Here is a 9,839-nt window from a genome sequence, read left to right as displayed (position 1 = left end):
GTTGTGCATATATCTTTTCAAATTAATATTTTTGTGGCCTTTGGATAGAAACTTAAATGTGAAATTGTTGGATCATGTCATTTTTTGTTTTTAAAGGAGTTCTTCATACTGTTTCCTCAGAAACTGAACCAATTCCCATTTTTCCATCAATTAATAAGGGCTCCTTTTTCTCTTTATCCCTGCTGGTTTTTGTTATTACTGAACTTTTAAAAACACAAATTAAAACATTCTTATTGGGGTACCGAGATTCACGTAACAGTTGTTTATACTTTTCATGCATGTACCATTCTAACACTGTACCCATTACCATGAAACCCCCTTTGTTCCACCAGAGTCCCAAGAATACCCCTCACATCTCCAGTGTAACGTCAGTTCTTAGACAAAAATCTTAAGTTCCAATGATTTAGTCTACTTTTTACTTCTCATACTGTTTATTTGATTCCAAAGATGAGAGACTTCTCTCTTTTTAAAAAGTTTATTGTGGGAGTGAGTGACACTACACACATATAGGTGAATAGATCTAAAATCCTGAAATTCCATAAAATTGTAAATCAATGATAAATGGATAAAATACACTTTAAACTATACAATTTTCCAGGTATATAAATTAAAAAGTTCAATAATTTTGTGCTCATATATGTTAAGTTTATATTAAATAGATTATACAAATGTAAATTTTAATGAGTTAAGAGAACTAAATATTAGGGGAAATATGAATAGTTGTTTTATACTTATAAAAATATAAAAGTATGTTTTCCCTACAAAAGGGAATGTTGGCTTTATATTATAATATTATAACATATTGGATTACATGCTTAAGTAGCACTGTGTCACTGTTGTCCTGTTGTTCATCGATTTGCTCGAGCAGGCACCAGTAACATCTCCATTGTGAGACTTGTTGTTACTGTTTTTGGCATATCAAATACTCCAAGGGTAGCTTGCCAGGCTCTACATGCTTAAGTATGAAAGATTATTTATTATTGAAAATGTATAAAATCTCTTGGAGTAAACAAAGCTTGGAGTAAACAAACCTTTCTCATCTCATACAGGGGAAACATAAGTACCATACTCAATGCCAAGTGCTGAGAAGTTTGTCCTATCTTTGGTTATCTTTTGTGTGGCCTTGCTCAGGTCACACTTCTGCCTCTGAGTTCAGAGACTGCTCCTTGTTGGGACTTGATGCCAGGGATTGAATTCTGGTTGGCTACGTAGAAAGCAAGTGCCCTACCTGCTATACTATTTCTCTGGTCCTGACTTGTCTTTTAAAGAAACTCCTTTAAGGTTTCTTTCAAAACTAATTTCAAATCTATGAGCTGTCTAAGTTGTTACCGATTCCTGAAGATTTTGTCAAATATGGATGGTATGGTATTCTAGTTGGACAAAGTAATTTTTCAACTTTAAAAAAAATAATTAATTATATTTATTTTTTTAGAAATCACTCAGACTGCATCCTCTCCCTCTTCCTCATCCCGTGGAAGAGAAGAATGGTTGTCAACAGTTAAAGGCAGTTGCAAAAGCAACACCTAGTACTGGCTTCTTGCTCAGGGGAGGATGTTCTTCCTCTTGGTTTCTGGTGCTCTACACTATCAGAGAACCTATTCTAATTACAAACCGTAGAAGTGATCCCTAAAAGTATAGACTTCTGGAAAAAATATTCTTAGATTATGTGTTCATTCATTGTGTTTTTGCGCTATGTATCTCCATTCTCTTTTGACTTGTAGAGTCTCATTTGACAGATCTGTTGTGAATCTTATGGGCTTTCCTTTGTATGTAAGTTTCTTCCTTATCTTGCTGCTTTCAGTGTTCTTTCTCTATCTTTCTCTTTTGTCATTCTGAGAACACTATGTATTGGAGTTTTTCTACTTTTTTTTTCTTTTTGGGTCACATCCGCCGTGCACAGGGGTTACTCCTGGCTCACGCATTCAGGAATTACCCCTGGTGGGGCACAGGGGACCATATGGGATGCTGGGAATCGAACCCGGATCAGCCATGTGCAATGCAAATGCCCTACCCATTGTGCTATTGCTCCAGCCCCGAGTTTTTCTACTTGATTCTGTTTTTTTTCTGTGACACTTTAGGCCTCTTGTATCTATGTGCCTGTATTCCTCAACTCTATGAACTTGCTATCTGTGATCTATTAATTATTGTTTCTTCACTGAATTTGCCTTTCTGTTCCACAGAGACCCCAATGATTCTTATATTCCTCTTGAACTCATCCTGTAGTTCTCTAGTATGCTGTTCATTTATTTTCAGACTTTTATCCATCTTTTGTGGTTTTCTCAAGGGTTCTTCTATCTCACCTTGGAGCTCCTTGATCTTTAACTCAGCTCTTGTTTTTCTGCTGCTCAGATTTTCGATTGAATTTATTATATCACTTACTAAACTGTTCATTTTTGTCATTCCTGAATTTTCTCGCTTTGGCATTTTTGTGTCTTGCTGATTGCTTATGCCATTGTTTCTTTGAGAACATTAAACATCCTCATCAAGATGTCACTAAAGTCATTCTCTGAGAATTCACGGACTTGGTTAGTGCTGGTTGAACTTTTGTATTATTGTTTTTACTCATTAAACTTGGGCTTCTGCATATCTTTCCAAATGGGATTGATGTGCTCCTGCTATGCTGAGAGTGGGTGTTTATATTAGACCCATGGGAGTTTCTAAGGGTTAGTCTGGGAGTTGCTACTTCCCTGTCCATCAGCACCAGTAGCAGGATGTCTAACTGTAAGCAGTGTGATATTTGATGACAAGAACTGTGGATGCTGAAATGTGGAACCGCTGATTTGACACAGGTCAAATGCAGAGGCTGTCATGACCTATCCATAGTTCCAAAATGGCTGTGGAGATGTCAGCCAGAAGATTAAGCTTAACCTGAGAGGGTGGGAGAGCAAGCACATATTTGGGAGATGTGCAAATGGACCTGCTGATATGCAAAGGTCAGGCATGGCTGCTTATTTCTGGCTCTTAAAATATAGGCCATTCTCAGCAGGCTGACATAAAATTTATTTTTTTCATTTGTATTCCCCTGATAATCAGTGATGATGTGGAATTTTTCTCATTACTACACTATTATTACTTTTTATTATTATCATTATTATTATTATTACTATTATTATTACTTAGAATTACACCCAAGGTCTCCCTCACACACATTAGTCGTGTGTTTCATTGCTTGGTCACATCCCTGAGCCTACACAAAGCTATGACTCCCATGTTGGTCAATATTTCCTCATATTATCAAGTCCTCTTTACTTATAACATTCACATATCTGTAATCAAAGATTTACAGAAATCATAGTTTGATTGTTAAATATCTTTACAATAAGAATTTGAAACTTTGTGTGTGTGTGTGTGTGTGTGTGTGTGTGTGTGTGTGTGTGTGTGTATACATGCACGCATGCTTAGGCCATACCCAGTGGTGGTCAAAGCTTACTCCTGGCTCTGCATTCAGGATGACTCATGGAGCATCATTCACGGTGCTGAGAATCAAACTTGGGTCGGTTGTGTGCAAGGCTTAACTGCTGTACAATCTCTCCAGCTCCAGAATTCAAACCTTCTTGGCTAGAGATATAGCTCAGTGATAAGGTACTTGCCTTATGTGTGTGAGGCCCTGGATTAGATCTCTGGTACTGCACACACAAAAAGAAAGAAAGAAAAAGAAAAAACAACAAAAGAGCCTTAAGCTTTCTGAGAGTAGGATATCTACTTTTGTTCATAATTCTGTTTTTTTTTTTGCAGCTCAGCATAGGACCTAAGACTGAATATAAAAGCAAATTGTCTGAAATAAATTAAGGAATCATGAAATCCAGTTTCTTGATATCTGTAGCTTTTTGAAAAGTTTAATAGATATGAACATTAAGGGGGAAAATATTTTCTTGAAGAACCGAGAAAGCACCATTTTTGTTGTATATTTTTTTTCTTACATTTCTCAATAATACCTTGTTTTCTTTTTATTCTTGTTGAACTTTCCTAAGGACATAATTGATAGGCTCTAATACATTCTGATCCATATCACATTTGAGGAAGGTTGAAAATTCCAGTTTTGTAGTGTTTGGATCTGAACTTTCCTAGTATTTTCATACGCTTTTGCTTTGTTTCCTTTTCACCTTTAATTGAATCTTTTAAATAATTACTGATGAAATCAATATGCATTCAATGTGTGGAGTCAGATTACTTTACAGAGGCTTTATTAGGTTGCTCCAGAGAACGGTGGCAGCAAAGATATCCCTTTAGTGGAAAGAATATTAAATAAATGAGTCTCCTGTTTGTTCCCTTTTTGGGTCTTTACCAAGCCTCACATTTCCAAATTGTGGACCCTATCTTAATGTTCTATTTGAGTCTTGCCAGGAAGTTTGGTTTTTTAACTGGCTTTGGGAGCTCTGGGGGCAGAGAGAGATAAATACTTTAATGATAGCTGTCCAGGACCACACAGCTACCAGCATATTTCTGGGGATGGTGAAGGGCGTTGAGTTTCACAGTCTGGAGGCCCCTTCTACTCCGTGGCCTGGCTCTAGCCCACATTAGAGCACATGCATTCTTTCTGCACAAAGCTCCATGTTATCTCTGGCCCATGGGTTCAAAACCAGATTGGAAGAAGGATAGGTTACCATCTACTGTCAACCTCCCACATTTTCTCAAGGTCAAATATTAATAGCCAGAATTAGTCCTTATGCTAGCATCAAGCAACAGGGGTATTCCCCATCCAGAAACAGGAATTGCTTAAGAAGATAGCTCTTTTATAAGAAACAACTGGTCCTGATGTAGGGGAATGAAAGGAATATCATTTGGATTCCAGAGATATGTGGGAAGCAGTTTTACACATTTTAAGTCATTGGATCCTCCTGCTACCCTTAAAGAAACAGCACTGTGTTCCTACTTTATAGTTAGAATGTCGAGGTTTGGAATGGTAGGTGACTGACAATCATACAAAACTAAAGAGTGATTTGAACTGAAGGTTGGCTGAGGCAAAGTCTGAGCTTTTTCCAGCGCTGCAAATTGTCACATTGAAAGGGCACCATGGGACAGAGAATTTCTGTGTTTTATATGACCACCTCCTGGTAGCTATATGGTTTTATCTGTAGCCTCATCTCTCTTATCTAGAGATGTTGCCTGGCATTGATCTGCTGGCACCAATGTATACCATATGTCTGGAGATAGCTATATTTTGATTTTTTTTGTGGGTATCCTATTTTTGATTGGCATGATATCTAATTAAGACACGACAATATTATGAAAATCAAAAAGGAGTTGCTTAAAAGTTATAAAATGTAGGAATTGGACCCTAGTTATGCCATTTCTTGGTTCCGTGGCTATGGGAAAGCTACTTTAGTTTTCTAAGCTGCAGTCTCAAAAATGAAAATCCTCATACCTTTGTGGCAGGATTAGCTTTATACAAACAAATAAAAGTTATGTTTCTCTTGTTTTCTTGAATCCATTTAAATCTGATTCTGAGCTCCCTGCTGCCTAACTTAAAGCACTTGTTCACAAAAGCAAAGGTGCTCCTACCAGGAGGTTGGTACAAGAATTATATGTGAGAGATGTTAAGTGTGTGGTATGTTAGGATGAGATTGGGGGTTTGAGGATTCTTATACAAGTCACTTATTCATGAAGAAACCAATATATTTTGTGGCAAAAATAAAAGAAAAAATGGAAAATATGCAGATTTAGTCACTATAGTGAGGCTACAGAGACAAATAACATTACAGTGTGGGACATGTTATTTTGGGAAAGCAAACAGGGCAACAAACATAATCTGGTGATGTGCTATTATTTGCTAAGCCTGGCAAAGAAAACAAGAAGGGGATGGGGGGTTGTTAGGGGCCAGATAGTCGAATATTGAAACTCAGAAAGTAGCTGGTATTTCCAAATAGGTGATAGGTTGCCTCTTCTCAGATAATAGTGTCTCCAGGCTATAAAGATAGAGTTAAAATGTTTTGATGGTCTGAGAAGCTTCATATGGAAAGCTGTACTAGAAAGTGTACATTGTACTTATAAAATGAGTGATCATGATGTGTCTTTGTGAGTGTGTGTGTATGTGCATGCATGTGGACTAGCATAAGTGCACCAAAATGAGGTAGCTAATAAATAGATTTAGGTCCCATACCATGATTTTTCCAAACAATGCTGTAATAAAGTTAGTCTTCTTTACACAGGTCTTCAATGTTTCTTTAATGTGGTATATAAAATATAATCCTTCAAAAGGCAATTAGTATTTTTCAGAGATAATGCCAGTATGTATTAATATTTTTAAAACAACTATTATGTAACAACATGCACCATGTAGTTTAGTTTAGGGAATACTATTCTAAAAGCTCTTTGATTTTTTTGACTTTACATGGGTGAAATCAATTATGGTAATTGCTACAATTCTATGAATAGTGTTTGATAAACATTCCCTGGAGGTACGCTTTCTTTGAAATACAGGGTTTCTTTTGTATTGACTTACTGACTTTAATGAAAAAAGTATTATTATTGTTTCAGAACAATCAGCCTCAGGAAAAAACTTTGCCCCTTCTTATACATTTGTATAGCTCTGGGTTATTGAGATTTAATAATATCTATACTATTTTATTACATTGTACTTTTAGAGATAGATTAATTTGACATAGGAAGGCTCCAAATTGCACTCAAATTAGACTTTAAACCTAGGATCTAGAAACCTCTATTCCTCCAAAATAAAGTCTCATGAGTAAAAAAGACATCCATGTTATAAAGATGAACAGAATAATAACTGGAATGGGAATGTGTCTTACAGAGTTGGCGACAGTAAAGAATGGAAATGCAAAGAGTACAAGAGAGGGAAGAGAATTTACTGAATTGTAATTTTCTCTTAAAAATCTATTTAGAGGGACATCATTTTTACCACAATATTCATCCATTAAGCTTTCTCTTTTTAGCAGTAAGCATTGTCTTACTAAAATAATAGCTCCTGCTGAAAGATGAGAATTTCACTTTAAAAATGCATCTTCTAGTTTAAAATATCTTTAGAAAATCTAAAAGAAGATATTGCCAATTTGATGTTGTTAGTTTTTACTGGTATTTGTTTTTCAAGATCTTGAACTATTTCCATCGATAGAAAAAATGTCAATACTTACCACTTGGCAGAGAAATGCCTGTAGTTGTTTCAGTGTTTTTTTTTTTGCTTGTTTATTTTGTGTTTTCTTTTTCTTTTGGTTCACAGTAATTGTTTTCTTAAGTAATTTTCAATTGAAAAATAGGAACTATCCCAGGAGAGGATTACTTGGTAAGGTCTGAATGTTTGACCCAAATTCATCCTGAAGAGTGATGTCAGTCTTCATGCACTTTGCAAATGATGACTTCAAATGTTTGTTTCCAGTGACTCAAGGTGGATGTGATAGAAAGGAACAAATTGGAAGAAAATTTTTAAAAGCACAAATTGTGTGTGTGTGTATATGTGTGTGTGTATTGTCTTAAGTCTAGACGCAATCTTGAAACATAGATGTTGCCATATCTCTATTTCATAGTCAGGGAAACTTCAGCTGACAGGTTCAAGTGACTTGTCAATGTCCACAGATTGGACAGACAATTTAATACTAAGCTGTATTGATGTGTTAGGGTTAGAGGTAGTAAAGGTTCTTTAGATAAATAGAACCATTTTGGAGACTTTGGAGAACAAGTGAAGAACATAACCAACATAAAACAAACTTCAAATCTGTTGTTGTACATTTAAGAACTATTGTAAAGTTAGTGCTGGCAAAGGCCTTAGAGACACAGTTTTCAGTTTTCCACATAAAATCAGTTTTTGAAAGTAATTTTGGGTCATAACCATGACCAAGAAATGATATTGGTATATAATGTCCAGAATCCATCGACGTTGTACCTCCTGCCATGTGTAGACCTTCCTTACACCACAAGCAATTATTAATTATCCGGAACACTTGTGTTAGAAAATATTGATTCAATATTGTTTTAGTAAAGTGGGAAGTGGATCACAGAATAATGAAAATATTTTCCTAAATTCAGAGAACTCATAAGATCCAGACTTTCTAACTCAACATCTATCCTCATCAAAATAGGAAACTCCTTGACTTAACCAGGTGACCTGTAGAACCAAAAGTTAGTCCTAGAAATGCATTAAGAAGAGAAACAGCTGGAAGCAGTTTCCTCAAGTGTCTCTTATTCAATCAAAATGCTTATAAATGGAAAGATTGTTGTTTTGCATATGGACAGAGCGATATCTGATTGCTTATTATTCATGCAGTATAATTGTTAAAGATGTGGCATATTATTTCTGAGTTACATGATCTTGTTGAAGAAAACAAATGAATGGAGAGTTGCTGGCTTAGCATTTGACTTTGTTCCTAGTATGCTTACCCATCTTGAGCTATTCATTTCTCTGTGCACACAAGGAACTTAAAAAAATTCTTCATTTTATTTAACTGCAAGCAGTGTTCTACTTGCTCTGTTCTCAAAGGAATGCTACACTTGCTTAAGATTTTATCACTGCCATGTTAATTTTTCTTGAGACATTCTATATCAAGCCAGAAAGTTTTGGAAATATTTTTGAAACTCTCATATTTTCCTGAGGATTCTTGGTGCAGAACTAATTGTGCAGGGATCAGTGATTAGCTCTTACTTTGGAAAATGATCTTTCTTGGCTGAGCAGAAAGTAGATTGAATGAGTAGTTTGCTTTTTTTAATGTAAAATTAAGCCAGAAAAACTTTTCTCTAATCAGTTTCTGAATCTTCTGAATGTCATTGTAAATTTTCTGTTTTTACATATGATAGTTTTAAGATGTGATTATTAGAAATAAAAAAGGGTTTGGAGAAAAAATTAGGGCATGTAAATTAAATCTTTGCCTCTGCCTCTAAGGGCAATAATCAGCATATTTCCTATATCAGTATATTGGCTTTTAACAGAGATGATGTCTTATTGCTTATCTGTCTACACAATAGGATCTGGGGGCTGAAAGATAATGGAGCATATAAGGTGCTTGCCTTGCATGTGGCCAACCCATATCAGTCCCAGGCACCCCATATGGTCCTCCAAGCACTTCCAGGAGCAATTCCTGAGTGCAAAGCCAGGAGTAAGCTCTAAGCACTGCTAGGTATAGCCACCCAAAACAAAACACTTTGAAAGCAAACAAATGAAAAACAAAGTAGAGATTTGTTCATTTGTTTACACTATTGATTAAAAATTTGTTCACCTATGGTGGATCTGGCATTTCGAAGTATAGGGTTTTATCTAAGCAGTTATCCAAGGATAGTTTCCTAACCCTAGTGTCAATCTGATTGTGGGTACTATACTTCTATTAATGTTTTATAAAGTCTAAATTTATTCATTTTATTTTGTGCAAGATCCTGATACACCATGAAGCTGATAGTGATCTAGAGCAGAAGGATCTCTAATGTAGTGAAGAAAACTAAATAGTCCTGCATTTTTACCAGTTTATATTCTTGTAAAACAATTGTACAATTAAAATATAGTAGACAACCTTATCAGAGTGTTATAAGGGGTTAGCCAGAAATAAAATAAAATGTTTAGTACCTTGCTTAACTCAAATAACTACAAAATAATTTTTTACGCTTCCCGTATTAGTTATAGTTATTCAGTGAGGTTTTTTTTACTGGTATTTTCCTATTGTCTTTTTATCCCAATTATGCGAGGATCACCAATCTCTGCTGAAAACTATCAGTTTCACCTCCAAATTTCTATACAAAAAGAATAGAAAGAATTTTGAAAGAATCCTTGGCCATTGTGCACTATTAACAAAAATATTATGCCCCACCCTCACCCCTAAGCAGATCGACACCTTGGCTGTGAGCCATAGTTTTTGGTAAGTTAGATAAAATTTCTTGATCTGTTTTACCATTCAGGAAAT

General features: G+C 35.5%; 1 non-coding gene across 1 annotated transcript; it reads right to left on the bottom strand.

Moving 5' to 3' along the window:
• Positions 1-1,434: 1,434 nt before the first annotated feature.
• LOC129401175 (small nucleolar RNA U3) lies at positions 1,435-1,642 on the bottom strand. Its single transcript, XR_008628128.1, has one exon. It is a non-coding gene; the product is annotated as a small nucleolar RNA U3 (small nucleolar RNA).
• Positions 1,643-9,839: the final 8,197 nt, after the last annotated feature.

This window comes from Sorex araneus, chromosome 1 (genome assembly GCF_027595985.1).
Source record: "Sorex araneus isolate mSorAra2 chromosome 1, mSorAra2.pri, whole genome shotgun sequence".
NCBI classification, from domain to species: Eukaryota; Metazoa; Chordata; class Mammalia; order Eulipotyphla; family Soricidae; genus Sorex; species Sorex araneus.
The sequence above is the reverse complement of the archived record's forward strand: the minus strand, read 5'-3'. Positions and strand labels throughout refer to the sequence as shown.